The sequence below is a fragment of the Gordionus sp. m RMFG-2023 genome, chromosome 2, assembly GCF_954871325.1.
Source record: "Gordionus sp. m RMFG-2023 chromosome 2, tfGorSpeb1-WG-v2, whole genome shotgun sequence".
NCBI classification, from domain to species: Eukaryota; Metazoa; Nematomorpha; class Gordioida; order Chordodea; family Parachordodidae; genus Gordionus; species Gordionus sp. m RMFG-2023.
In genome coordinates, this window is record NC_088776.1 from 28,736,945 (window position 1) to 28,751,418 (window position 14,474).

General features: G+C 29.8%; 1 long non-coding RNA gene across 1 annotated transcript; it reads left to right on the plus strand.

The window, feature by feature from the left end:
* Window positions 1-310: 310 nt before the first annotated feature.
* LOC135924645 (uncharacterized) lies at window positions 311-1,054 on the plus strand. Its single transcript, XR_010571347.1, has 3 exons — window positions 311-471; window positions 533-686; window positions 843-1,054. It is a non-coding gene; the product is annotated as an uncharacterized LOC135924645 (long non-coding RNA).
* Window positions 1,055-14,474: the final 13,420 nt, after the last annotated feature.

Genomic DNA, 14,474 nt, shown 5'->3' on the forward strand with positions numbered 1-14,474 from the left:
ATTATATTATAATTTAGACATTATCGAAATAACATGCATGAAGATAATAGAGACTATAATAAGGCATGTGAGAGATGTCAGAAATTAGATAGTGGATTTGTGAAGAATGATCTAATTTTAAAAAAGAATAAGCATAGATATATGTCTATTCCCGCATTAGGAAAAAAGCGCATTGTGTTGAGAAATATTGAGCAATATTGGTTAGGTTATTTTCATATGGTTAAATATTATAAATAATCTTAAATAAATATTGTCATTTTAGATATAAATATTTTATCCCATAATTTATAAAACAATAAACTAAAAATTAAATAGATGATTCTCAAATAGCTGGCCATTCTCAAAGAAACGAAGGGGTCATATATTAAGCTATTTCAAATAATAGTGGAATATAGCACATTAAATGGTATCCATTTTTTGCCAGAGGAGCAATATCTGCTCAATTTGTATTTCCGAATATTTTAATAAAGGGTAAATTTTAATTTTTAAAAGTTGTAACATAATTTATTTCTATGCTGCTTCTTTCACTTAGCCGTTTGACATAAAGTTCAGCATTTAGTCTTGGTAAAACAATATAAAGAAAGAAGAGTCTACTGTGTACACTATTGTTCGAAGGATGAGCATACTTCCTCTATGCAAGAGAGAAGACATTGAAGTAGTCGGTGATTATTGCTTAGATTTAGCAGGTATTAACCCGTTAATATTAAGCTTCTTAATATATATGGATACAACCTGGAAATTCTGATGCAATTTTTCCTCATCAAATTTGATTTATTATTCCACACAGTTTATATATTCTTTTATCATAATATTTTTATTATTTAATACATTATTTTGTACAGGTGCCATGATAACAAGGACCACGCATTAACAATCATCTAGAGGGATATCACCATTCCCTTAAGCAATTGAAAAAAAACCCCACCCCCACATATATTTATTAATTTGGATTTTAAAAGATAATCAACACCTAACTCAACTTAAAGTAATACAAATTAATAATGGAGAAATCGTGACCGAGAGAAACAAAAAATATGTTATAATTAATAAAAAAATTGTAAACCTAGCAGTATTGTATGATATTACTTATGATTTATTTTTTTTATTAACAAAGTGTCTGATTTAATTAAATCATTATAATATAAAATACATATTGTTAAATGTAAAATATTTCTATATATATGTCGTATTGGGATATCATGTGGGATTCGGAATCCCAACGTGGGGATTCGAGATCTTGAATCCCCACGTTTTATTCGTAATCTATATTTAAATATTTTTTTTTAAATATATTCCGCATGAAAAAAAAATAAATAATATTACTTTTTCTTCTCTTTTTTGCCGTCTGGCTATCACCATATAATTAAAAGGCCAAAATAAGGGTTTTAAAAGAAAATTTAAAAAAAAAGTAAATAGTATAAAATTAAGGCATATAACGAATGAAAAATAAGGTTAAACATTTTTATTTTTGTAAATCCGAATTAAAAAAAAAATTATTTATTGCAATAATTCTTCAATGCTATATGACATTTCGTTGAAATTTAAGGTTGTTCTTGATACACTCGCACCTATTATTCATGCAACCCATTTTGCAATTGCATAAAGATGTTTTCACAAATTTTGTGACATTCGGGGAAGCTCCCAAATATTTTTAGCAGTTTAGATAAAAAAATAATATATTTTATGTACATGAATTAATTTGAGGAGTATATGTGCTTACTATAAAAATAGCTTAAATTACCTATCATTGATATATCTTTGTTGGGAACTTTAAAATCATTTAATTTTATAGTTTTATATAAACTAGAGGCAATAAATGGTGCTGAAATTATTCCAGCACACATTCCTACCGATATTTTGTTCAATTTTTAATAATTCCCTTCTAAATTTTTAGAAATAAAATAACTCAGAGACCTGCAGAGGTACCATTTGCACGCCCGGCCCGGGTTTTTTTTTAAAATAAATTATATATATTTTTAATATTTGGTTTTCAAATTTACTGCCCAGTCTGGGTATTTATATTAAAAAAATTAAAATACGACATGACCCATGTATACCCGGACCGGGCTTAGGGCCGGACCTGCAGGTCTCTGAAATAACTGATATGAATAATCAATAACATTAATTTTAATATAAATTAATAATTGTATTGGGTAAGATTTTTTCTCATATAATTTCTAAATTATTACATTTTGAAATGAAAATTTATTTTTAACATGAATTAAAAATCTTATTGGACGGGATTTTTTTTTCATGGAATATCGAAATTATTACATTTTGAAAATTTATATTAATACAATTATTTTATTTTTAATATTAGTTTAAAAATTTTTTTAATGCCTCAAATTTTTTTTACGAATATAATTTATATAAAATCATATTAAAAACACCATAATACAAATCTATTCAAAATATACGGAAGGAAATTATTTTTATATTATCCAACATAAACTTCACTTTCATAGAAAATTAAGGAACCCCATTTCCTTTTCATTAATCCTTTATATATTATTTTTTTTATATTTTTTTTAAATATGAGCTATGAAACCCCCGAAAAACTACGAAAGTATTAATCCATCTCTTCTCACCGTATCATGACCTGATCTTAATCCTTCGGACTCTACCCTCTTTCGTATTTGTTCTAAGTGTCTAACTCCTTCCTTTTCGGACTTTCTTAACCAACTCTTAACAAGTGACACCATTCTTTCCTTTTCAGGTGGTATGGAGACGCCAAAATGTGACTCGCCCCTATTTCAGCACAAAATAACTTGAACTGTCCACTTATGAAGGCTAGACCTCCATCCGATGATATTATATTAGCCCACTCCGAACCGATCCCAAAGATTTTTCAACATCTTTACCATAACCTGAGTTGTCAATTCCCTCACTTCTTAGCACTCTTCCCATTTGGAAAAAGCATCCACCACAAGGAGATATATTTTATTTTCAAAGTCGAGAAAGTCCAAATGTATGCGTTCCCAAGGTCATGTCGCCTTATCCATATCCTACTCTTATCTTTATAGTGCATACTGGCCCATGAATTACACATTTCACAAATTTTCAATCTCTTTGTTTATGCCAGGCTACCACACATATTAGCGCCCCCATTGTTTCATTCGATACCCTGATGCCCCTCATAGATCATGGATAACATTGTGAATTTCATCGGTATTACTCCTCGATTTCCTCGAACCAATCATTCATCTACTATAGCCAGCTCTATTTATCTCCATCTCTCCAAGGTCTCCGGCCTATCACGCTCCTTTTAATCCTCATCAGTTGGCGATATTTTTAAGTGGCCTTCTTTAATTCCTACCATGTCACTGGCCCGCCTTTTTATATCCCCGCTATTGCACGAATCAATTTTTTTTTCTTTCCTCTCCTCCCCATCTTATGCTTTATTTCTTCCCTATACTCACCAGCTCCACATCTGGAAAGAATATCAGGTAGATAATTTTCTTTTCCTCGCCTATATTTTACTTGCACGTCAAAACTGCATACCAGTATAAACCATCTCTGAAGCCTAGGCGATAGCATTAATTCTTTATTGTTCCTGAAATGATGGACCAAGGGTTTGTGATCCCTATATATAATAAATCTACGTCCAATTAAATATCGACACTTAGTCAATCCAAATATAACTGCTAGCGCTTCTTGTTCGATAACCAAATATCTTGTTTCTGCCACCCTAAAAATTCTTGAGAAAAACAAAATAGATCTCTCAAGCTCGTCTATGCAATGTAGCAATCCACAGTCCTTTTAGAAGCATCCACGGATAATATCACTTCCAAATCGTTATTAAAATACACTAAAATTGGTTCTTCCAATTCTACGTTGCTCTTCGAAAGCCTCCTCCTGGTTATTTTGCCACATGAATTTTTCTCCTTTCTTTAACAATTTATATAATGACGCCGCTATTTGCTCAAAGCCTTCCACAAAACAGTGATAATAATTTATCATTCCCAGGAAAGATTGTACCTCTACTAATTATTAGGCTCATCATGCTTGTTATGCCCGCCATATTTTTGTCTAAGGGCCTCACCTCCTTTCCAGTGATTTTATGACCTATAATACGATTTTTGACACTCCTCACACTTTTCTCAACGCTTGTCCATAATCCTTTATCTCTTATTCTTTTGAATACTTCCTCCAATCTTCGTTCATGTTGCATAGGAGTTTCTCCTATCATTAATACATCATCCATGTAATAAAATACTCCTTCAAGACCCTCTTTTGTTGAAAAATTGGAGCCGACATGCTAAGTTCAAACGGTAATCTTCAAAAGCATACAACCCCTTCGGAGTAGTGGAAAAGTATATCTACACTTCAAATTGGCTAATATTATTTCCTCAACTCGAGGCAACGGATATTTGACCTCCATCACCCATGGGTTTAGCGTGACCCGGAAATCTGCGCATAGGCGGAGCTTTCCATTGGCTTTCTTCACGGGCACTAACGATGTCACCCACTCACTATATTTCACCGGGCAAACAATGCTCTTCAGCACCCATTGCTCCGATTCCTTATCCAATTTATTTCGCCATTCAAACAGTATTCGTCGCAACGCACAAAATTTTGATAGTGTCCATCCTTTAATTTGATACCCACTTCGTAATTACTGAGACATCTAAAATTTTCATCAAAGATCTCCTTATAATTATTTAGCAATTTTCGCACTCCCTCTTGCACTCTGATTATACCAAACTCTATCTCTTTATTTTGACATTTCCTTTCTTCATGAAGTTTAGTCTCTTTCCTTTCACTTCCACTCCTTGGCTATATGTTCTTCTCCTATTTCCTGGTTCCATATCACTATTTTCTCCAGCCCATCCTTCTGGTAGCTCTATTCCATCATTTGGCATTTCATCCAGTTTCACTACAAACTCTTTATTATCATAAATTTTTTCCTTCTCTTCGATATTAAATTTTCCTTCCTATTAGTCACGACAATCCCTAGAATTCCACCCCCTCCCGATTTCTCCCCTATAATTCCCCCCGATATCTCCTCTAGAATCTCCCCCGATACCTCCCTTAAAATTAGCTCCGATATCTCCCCTATAATTCCCCCCGATCCCGATTTCTCCCCTAGAATTCCCCCCGATATCTCCCTTATAATTCTTCCCGATATCTTCCCTATAATTCCCCCTGATATCTCCCCTATAATTCCTAAACCCTCTACCTTCTTCTCTTCCTCTTTCTTCCTTCAATAAGGTCTCAATTCCCGGAAATTTTTCTCCATGCCAATAATTCATATCACTACTCACCTCACCCCATTTGATGGGTGAAAATACACCACACCACGCGAATACACCCCAAAAATTACAACCTGGACCTATATTCGGGTGATCCAGTCTCATCCCAATACGGCCTCTATTCTTTGGTATATTATCTATAAATCCAATATCTCCACTCTATCCTCCAACATTACCTTTAACTCTACCCTTTCCATCATTGCTATCTCTGATCCATTCAACTACCGGATCTTAATGTCCTCACGTTTAATCATTCCCTCTGACCAAATACTCCGATATTTCTCATATCCAATCACGGAGATGGCCGCTCCGGTATTAAATAACATGGATACTATATTTCCATTTAAATTTATCCACACTCTATGACTAGAATCATGTACCATCTCCTCGTATCATATTTATATATTTTGATTTCTCCTTTTCATCTCTATAATCAACTCTTCCTACCTTTTTAAACCACCGTCTCTCGACCTCTGTGGCATTCTCTTTGCCATCATAGTCACAAATGCTCACACTCCATTGCCACATGTCATTCCTTGCGGAATCGAAAGCAGATACTATTTAGTCTTTTACTCTTCGTAAAATAAAGTATTCTTATATCCTTATTTTTCCCACTCTCAATAATCCTCACATTCGGAGCATTTTAACCCATGTCCCTCTGCGGGAAACCGCCTCTTGTATTAAAAATGTCAACATTGCATTCCTCCCTATTATAACCGTATCATCCACAACCTGCACATAGTAATTTATCACGTTTTCCCGGACAATACGGGGCTATATGTCCATGTTTTCTACATTCGAAACATTTCGTTTCTTGGCAATCTCTTACCATATGACCCCTTTTTCCACAATTTTAACAATTTAGATTTTCTCTTCCTCTGGAATTAAAACCTGGTTTTATTTCCATTTGCCTCCCCTGCGAATTCTCTCTCGACCATCTATAAGGCCCCAATTGATTGTATCCAGACCTTCTATAAAGGTCTTCTCTTTCCGTGTTATTTATTAGTGATCTGCATCGGGCCTAATTTTTCAAGCCCGGACGGCCCGAAATTTTTTTCTAAAAATGTTTACCGGCCAGGTCCGAATTTATTTAAATATAGAAATTAATTTTTATAATTACTCAAAATAAATTTAAAATCTAATATTTTTATTTTACATTAAAAATTCAACATAAAATTGATAAATTTAGATATATTAAAAAAAATTCCAAAGCCCGACCCGAATTTTTAAAAAAATATTAGGGCCGGGTGTGGGCCGGGCCTACTTTTGTGAATCTCTACCGTGAATATTCCAATAAAGCACATATACATAAATATAATGCCTAAATTTATATATCACTACTATTTTCTGTATGACATTTTTAACACATTTTATTCCGTGTTTATTCTGTTTTAAATAAATTATCAACGATAATTAATGTAAAATTCATTTCGAATTTTACCACTTTAAATATTATTTTTAACACTTATAAGTGTTTAATCTCAGCACTTAATATAATATCACTTCGTTTCAAATTCAAGTTTATAATAATTTTTATCCACAAAGCTTTAGTTTAATTCGCTAAAAATTTATCCACAATGTTTTAGCGAATAAATTTATTTACAGAGTTCTAGCGATTATTTCGCTACAAATATATTCACAAAGTTTAAGCGATTATTTCGCTACAAATATATTCACAAAGTTTTAGCGATTATTTTGCTAAAAATATATTCACAAAGCTTTAGCGATTATTCTACAAATATATTCCGCTACAAATATATTCACAAAGTTTTAGCGATTGTTTTGCTACAAATATATTCACAAAGCCTTTACGATTATTTTGCTACATATATATTCACTAAGCTTTAGCGATTATTCTATAAATAAATTCACAAAGTTTGCGATTATTTCTCTATAAATATATTCATAAGGCTATAGTGATTATTTCGCTACAAATATATTTACAAAGTTATAGCGTTTTAACCACTAGGTTCTAGCGTTTAATTCGCTTTAGTTTCATGGCCCCAATTTCCCGGTTTACCCAATTTCTATAAATTTATATATTACAGATAATTTTCCAGTATAATTTCTATAAATTTAAATTTTATTTCTCTATATTTTTTTTTTACTTTTTATTTCAAGCGGAATAAAAAAAATGATAATGATTATTTAAAAAATTGGCTTTTTATATTTGATATAAAAAAAATAATAATATTGAAAAAAAATAAAAAATAATTTATAATAAAAATAAAAATATTATGGGTATGACTAAATACTGCATTGCTAAACCACAATGCTAAAAGGCAATTAATCATAATCAAAATTTGATTATATAATCTTTTTTAAAATAAATTTTCAGAAACATTATTTTAATTAAAAAATTGAGATTAAATATCAAATAATTAATAATGGATTTTTATTTAATATTATTGCGAAATAAATATTTTTACTAGCTTATTACAACTCAAATTTTATTTTTCATATTAAAGATTTAACAAATATATATCCATAAGAGGGCTTTAAATACATAAATATAAAAATATCTTCTTAGGAAACCAGAATAATTATTGTATAGCACTTTTTTTATATTTGGGTGTAAATACATGTGAAAAACCTAAATTTTTTTTAAAAAATATAGGTTTCTATGACATTTAAATAATGAGTAGGTTTAGAATCGAAAAACAATAGAAAATTTGTAAGGCATATATTGCGGGCTTTATTTATCAAAATATCTTCATTTTTGGTTTATACGTGTACATTAAAGTGTTAAGCATTATCCTAAAAATATTTTGGAAATATTATGATTTGATCGAGTGTCGAGCTCAAAACCGACCACTTATTAAATATTCGATCGACCAAATTTGGTAGTTATATTAATTGAAAAATGTTCATTTTTGTTTTATTTATCTATAAATACGTGTAAAACAATATCCCAAAAAATATTTTAAAAATATCGTGATTTGGCCGATGACCGATTTGAAACCGAAATACGGCATTGCAGGCGTTATCATGGAAAATTCTTTATATTTGGTTTATACGTATACATTAACGTGTTAAGCATTATCCTTAAAATATTTTGAAAATATTATAATTTGACCGAATGCCGAACTCAAAACCGACCACTACCAAATATTCGAACAACCAAATTTGGTAATAATACTAATTAAAAAATGTTCATTTTTGTTTTATTTATTTATAAATACGTGTAAAACATTATTTCAAAAAAAATTATAAAATATCGTGATTTGACCGATAATCGATTTGAAACCGAAATACTGCATTTCTAGCGTTATCCATGGAAAATTTTTTATTATTGGTTTATATTTGTACATTTCGGTGTTAAGCATTATTCTAAAAAATATTTTGAAAATATTATGATTTGACCGAATGCCGAGCTCAAAATTGACCACTACTAAATATTCGATCGAATTTGATAGTAGTATTATGATAAGTTCATTTTTGTTTTATTCGACGAAGCGTTAAACCATAACCGATGGCAATATAGTCAGATCGGATGAACTCTTAGCCATTGAAGAACTCTGCCCTGACCCCAAGGAACGTGCCATACCTCCCCCGCAGTAACATCCACTTTAACACTTTATTGCCTTTGGCACTAATACATTATATACCAATCATAAATTGATAATTAGTATACATATTTTTGTTAATAAAACACCAAATTAGGGGGTAATAGGCCGCCAAACCCAAATACTTAATTTTATACAGCGCTGATAAGCCCCTCTATATGATCTATAGATCTATTTGCTAAGCATTGTAAAGTCAATAGACTTCCTTTGTTTTATGGTCAGAAACTTATTAGGGGTACCCTGCTCGGGTGAGCAATAAAGTCCTATGCATATAAATATGCAAGCACAAGGTTATATAATTACTTTTTATCAAATTTTAATTAATAACCTGCTAAAAACTCACCAGGAATACCCCTAAAAATTTTCGCCCATTTTGTAATAAGCCATGATTTATATACAATATAAACTCCGCCATATTTTTGTTTACCATATTATAACCAATTGTATTATATTGATAAATCGTCTTTACTTTAAAATTGTAGATATATAGTTTTATTAAAGACAATTAGAACGGCCTGGCACGGCCAGCTAACCGAATTAAATATGTCTGGAAATAAATCAGACATTTATTTAGGCAGAGGATAGCAATAGCTATTCTTAATGCTAATTATGTTTGTTTTATCAATTCAATCTCTTCCGATGATTAAAGGAAAAGGATTTTGAATAATTGTGCTGGTTTCGCTTTTCTTTATTTTGTATTTTACATTATTATATTATTTATGCTCAATATTGTCTTTTTGTTATTATGATTTTTTTTTCTAATTCGTAATCTATTATATAAAATATATTATATTCTCATACTTAGACATATAATTGTTAAATGTAAAATTACATTATTATGTTAAATCATAAACCATATATATTAATCTTATAATATATTAAGAAAATATTCATTAATTATTTTTAAAAAAATTTGAAGGATAATATTTCATATTATTTTGTAAAATACTCCATTTTCTTGCAGTTTTTGCAAATATCTAGAAAACAATAAATCACGTCTTGTATATTAAATAAATTAACACTGCATGCTTCTGACTCAGTGAATAGGTTATTTACTGTATAACCTTTCCCAGGGCAGGATATATATGTAAAAATATAATAAACTTTATATTTGTAATATTTTGACTTTTTGTGTGAAGAAGGTGTCATTATTGAAGATTATCACAATTACGATATGGAGTTAAGGACTATACTACCTAATTTTAAAAAAAAGTATAAGAAAAAATTATTTACCATAGAGCACATATCAAAACTGTATTTGTATTTAAAAAAATCGAAATTGGTATAATAAAAATTAGTGGCGTCGCTAGACTTTACAATCTCAGGGGGTTCAAATAAGAAAAATTTATGGGGGCTTCGCCCTCCATACCCCCCAGTTAGCGGGCCCGGGTTTTAAATTAGTATATTATACATTTTTAAATTTTGTTAACTCTGAATAATTATTCTGAATTTCATATTTTGTCATTTATTATATTTTGCATTCAAAATAAACTGGCATACAAATAATTAAAACAATACAGGACATTTCTAAAAATAATAATTTTTAATACAAAATCTATTTATTACAGTATAAAATGTTTTCGATTGCTGATACAGAAAAAATTTGCATCAAATATTAATTTATTTATACATATGCCTCAAATGATAATAGTTTTTATGAACCACATAATACAATAATATATTTATTAGCAAATTACATTGACAAAAGGTTATGAAACTAATATAACTCTCTACTGCCATTTTAGACAATGTTTTATAGAATGGACTAGTAAGGAAAAATTTATAGGCCTAAACCAAATCAACAATTCTTGAAAAAGAGAGTATAAACGATGAATCTATATTATGAAACTATTTCCTATTAGATGACATGATGGAAGAGATAAGTAATCGAGAAAATTATTGTGGGATATTAAATTCCTAAAAGATTATCTTCCATTTTTAATGATATATAAACGACTACACAGTTGACCATTATTTTTTATCTAAAATATACAATCATATGCTCTCAGCAGCTGTAATAATAATCTTAAATTACATAGCAACACAAATAATAGATGCTGGTTAATTTGCAGTCATAGCCATGACACGATGTAAACTAATATAAGAATTTATTATGAGGGATAAATTGATAAAATAAAAACTCTAAAAATCTTTGGAAGAAATAATTATGCAGATATATTGAAACCTTGAGTGATTTACACGGCAAGGATGCCATATTTAAAATGAAACATTTTCTAACTATAAAATAAGGACCAGAATATGGTGAAACAATTAAAATTTAATATATTGTCGCACCACCTCTAGTTGGTATATTATATCTTAAAATAATAGTAGTTTGTAATAATATCAAATACTTGTATTAAAAATATAACTCAAAACTATTTTTCGAAAAAGAAAAAAATAGCTTTCCTAAAAACACGTAAAAAAGAGAAGAAAAGATTATAATTTTTTACATCAATTGTAGGATGAATAATAAAATTATTAATTTTAAAAATTATTTATAACTAAATAGATGGCGTTAAATACTTAAATGCAAATTGTTACTATATTTATTATATTTAGTAAAATTTATTATAATATTAACTGTAATATATTATATAATAACTGTCAAATACCTCTATAAAAGTGGCATTTTATTTAATATTTTATAACCAATTGTATATAATAGAGGTTATAAACTATATGTCTAATTACTTACTTTTTATAAAGAAATCTCTTATACTTATTATTTGGACCTTGAAAATATTTTTAGGAATAGGTATGATAATTAAATTTAAAAATAAATATACAGTTGATTAGTAATTTTGATTAGGGTTATATAATAATTTAAACAAGTAGAAAGCCCGTCAAAAATGACTGGGAATGAGATTTTTATTCATTTTTTTACGATGTTCACAATATTAGGAAGCATATAATTATTAAAAAGTTTATCCAGCCCAGCTCAACCCTTAATAATTTGTTAAAGATAATATCATGTCAGGTGCAAGCTAATATAAATTTTGAGGTTCCAAGCCCAGTCGTATCCAATATAATTTTGAAAATTTTTTCCCACCTCGGAGATAGTTAAATTTTTAATTGATTTATCATCACATGAAGGGGAATTATCTGATTTACCAAATAGTTTAAGATGTAAAAAAAACATGTGAATTCCTTATTAAGGGAAACTGGGAAGGCCTGGGTAAACCACTTATTAGAGAATCATGACAAATAAAATAAAAATAACCGACTCTTATACTTTTTGGTAATATGTTCAATTATAATTATATATAAAAAATAAATTGTTGTTTATTATATAGGGTTATTGTAGCTTTTCGGATAAATTTAATGTATCTCTTGCATTTCATAAATTATTTGTCTATATTTTATATTAAGTAAAAAAAATGTTATCTATATAACAAAAATGCCATTAAACACTAATGAAACTTATATGCAAATGATATATATATATATATATATATCTTTTAAGAAAATATTTTTTATTGACATATAAATTTAGGCTAATTTTTTAAAAAAATAATGAGGAATAATTATTATGTTATGTATTTGATAAAGTTAAGAGCAAATCCTTGTTGACATTTTTATTTTTGATGGAAAAAGCGACAAAATAAATCTGGAAGGTTGTCTGGAAAGCAAATAATTAATGTACAATTTCATATCATTTAGGGTTGTAGATGAAAGTAATGACGGATTACCAAAGCAATAACACAATACGTCCTGATAAAGATGAATCATATGCCTATGCCTTGGGATACTGGTAAAAGAAAAAAGCAAAATGATATTTCTGTCAATGTCAGCATTGGTAGCCCCCTCTAAAATAGAATCATGAACGACAATGTTAACTCAACCATAAAAAGGTAGTAAGAATGGTTATAAAGGCCACGACAGAACTACTGCATATTTTTCCATAAATAAAGTTGATGAAAATGCTGTACTGCACATTCAAGTTTGAACATTCCTCTAAATATTCATGAAAGTTTCTCAGAGAATCGGATAAAGAAATATTTATAATAACTACTAGTGAAGTGAATGATAGTACGGAATTGAATGCTTATATTTGTTAAAAAATAGGCAGAGGTAGCATAGGGAATGTGGTAGTAGTGATAGAAATATCATTTGGAGGCATATGGGTGAAAATAAAATAAGCATATAAATATAAAACATAAGATAAAATAAAATAAACTCCAGAGGAGTTAATTTCAAGCGTAGTTTTTTATTATTTTGGCTACCAGTAACTCTAGAACGGGCAAGGTGTTTGTTTATTCGTCATTATTTTCTTTGCTTATCTTTAATAGATTCATCATGTTTTGTAGCAATATAAGGGATTAAGGTTGGGTTAGCCTAGAAAAATAAAAAAATTAGGCAAAATAAATAAACTTTATTATTGAAATAAAACGAACATTAAAATTCTGTAAACCAGTAGATGGGTCAATATTAGATGCATATATCTAGTAGATGGAGGGATATCATCAAAAAAATCTGAGGGGGGGGGGCTTATCAAGCCTATTATGATATTCTAAAGGTATATTTTCAATTTGTGCATTATTAATGGCTGATATATCAATATTTGAACAATTATAAAGAGGAAATAAGATGAGGATAGTTTTATAAAGTAAAAATAAAATAATTCTCAAGTTAAATTTATAAGGTCGGAATAAAATAAAATACCATTCGGAGAGAACAATTAGCAAATTCTTTCAAAAAATAGGATCCTTGTGATGTAATAGATAGTAAATAATGTATTACTTTTTGGTTTTAATATGGCCTCCTACAGTTGCATAGAAAATAAGTTATAGGATCATCTGTTTGTATAAAATAAATAAATAAAATCAACAATAGTAAATAATGTATTACTTTTGGGTTTTAATATGGACTCCTTCAGTTGCATAGAAAATTTAAGTTATAGGATCATCTGTTTGTATAAAATAAATAAATAAAATCAACAATAGTAAATAATGTACTACTTTTTGGTTATAATTTGGACTCCTACAGTTGCATAGAAAATTTAAGTCATAGGATTATCTGTTTGTATAAAATAATTTTTGTGGGAGTCATCACGAGAGCAGTAATTGATTCTCCCACAAATCCATTGCGTCATTACGTTGGGATACCGCAGAGGAGGTTGATGTCGACAGAGCGGGCTCATGATTACTGCTTATAGCCCTCTTGAGAATATCTTCTGTCGGTAGGGTTGATGCGATGCTAGAATGACCACTGGATGTGCCAATTAATTCACCCCTGTTGGCCGACGGAGCCGGACGATTGGGAGAAAATGACGATTGCACTTGCGTTGAGTCACCCAGTCTTCGTCGATGATGTTTGGCGGGCCGACCGGTAGAGTTGTCATGGATCGTGGCTAGAGGTTGGCGAACATCCTTACCCAAACTTGGACATTGGCTACGGATATGACTATCGCTGTGGCAATGGAAACATCTTCGCTTCCTGAGCCCTCCAGACGCCATAGAATTTTCCTGGGATACCGGAGATTTAATAGTCATTCTAGTATTCTTAGGTATTAATGTTACTTGTAAATAACAAAATCCAAAATCGATCAAACGACTATTAGTTTCATGTTTACGATACTTGGGCGGCGGACGAGTATTATCCAAAGGATTGTATGTCGACTAATAAATGGATTATTACACCACAGTTGTACGTA